The sequence below is a fragment of the Sinocyclocheilus anshuiensis genome, unplaced genomic scaffold (genome assembly GCF_001515605.1).
Source record: "Sinocyclocheilus anshuiensis isolate Anshui unplaced genomic scaffold, SAMN03320099.WGS_v1.1 scaffold481, whole genome shotgun sequence".
NCBI lineage: Eukaryota > Metazoa > Chordata > Actinopteri > Cypriniformes > Cyprinidae > Sinocyclocheilus > Sinocyclocheilus anshuiensis.
The window spans coordinates 2,596,558-2,597,885 of NW_015539907.1; positions in this window are offsets into that span (position 1 = coordinate 2,596,558).

A 1,328-nucleotide genomic window follows, 5' to 3' on the forward strand; every position below is an offset into this window, starting at 1 on the left:
ACCAATGCAACGATATTAAAATGAGAAAATAATAATTTATATGCAAAATATGTATATAGAATATGTATATATTTTCTCTCTTTTTTTGACACAATTTATTATAAAACGATGTATTATTATTATTACTACTACTAGCTACTACCAATAATACATTAGCCTACATTTAGTTGCATCAATAATTATTCTTTAGAGAGATTGAATTTATTGTCTAATATTAAAGAACAAATTAACGACTAAGCTGAAAATTTTGGGTCTTATATGGGTCATTATGGGTCTTTCTGTAATTTGTAAAAATGAAACAAATGTATGCATGTTTGAAAATGACTATTAAAACAACAACAGACTTGTCTTCTCAAAAATATTGTAAAACAGAAGCATATCCCCAGTTGTGAATAAGGTTGACATAATATGAATAAATCATTATTGATGTAGTCCACTTCTGAGCATATAGTTTCTGCTACATACAGCGGGTACAAGAAGTATTGAACACGTCACCATTTTTCTCAGTAAATATATTTCTAAAGGTGCTGTTGACATGAAATTTTCACCAGATGTCGGTAACAACCCAAGTAATCCATACACACAAACAAAACAAATTTCAGAAATTCAGTTCTGCACCTTTAGAAATATTTTTACTGAGAAAAATGGTGACGTGTTCAACTGCACATCTGCTGACAGAAAGGCAATATCGTGAACATCACAAGAATTCCTTGTACCCCAAAACCCATTAAACAAATCTGTGTAACTGGACAAGAGTTTCCTAAGGAGGACATAGCAAATCATTTTAAAGAGGATGGACTTGCGACTCGACTCGGCATAATTAAAGAAGACTTGAGACTCGATTTAGACTTTGACAGCAATGACTCGAGACTTGACTTGGACTTGAGCCCTGTGACTCGGAAAGACTTTATAATCAGATCAAAGTCGTTATAGAGGCGTCCCTGCAGCGTTGCGCTTGTCTGGCAATAAACCAGAGACTACGTTCAGGGAGCGCTAGATATATAGGCTAGTATAAATTACTGGAGTAATAGCATAACTTACGACAAAAGAACAGAGATAATAATAAAAAATAAAAAAATTACATGATTCATCTAGCGATCTCCGCTCGTGAAAAGCGCTGCCCTGTCCGTTTGATCGCCGCCCAGCAGACACACGGAGCGGGCATGAGAAACGAGATGCGCGGCCGCGATCACTTCACTGGTGCTCGTCTCATCATCACTGTGACCGCTGCTGTTAAATATTCCTCACTTCTTCTGTTTGTCCGACACCGAGGTGCACCATGAGTGAATTATCCGCATCCCGCCACGACCCTCGCACTCTGCCAACTC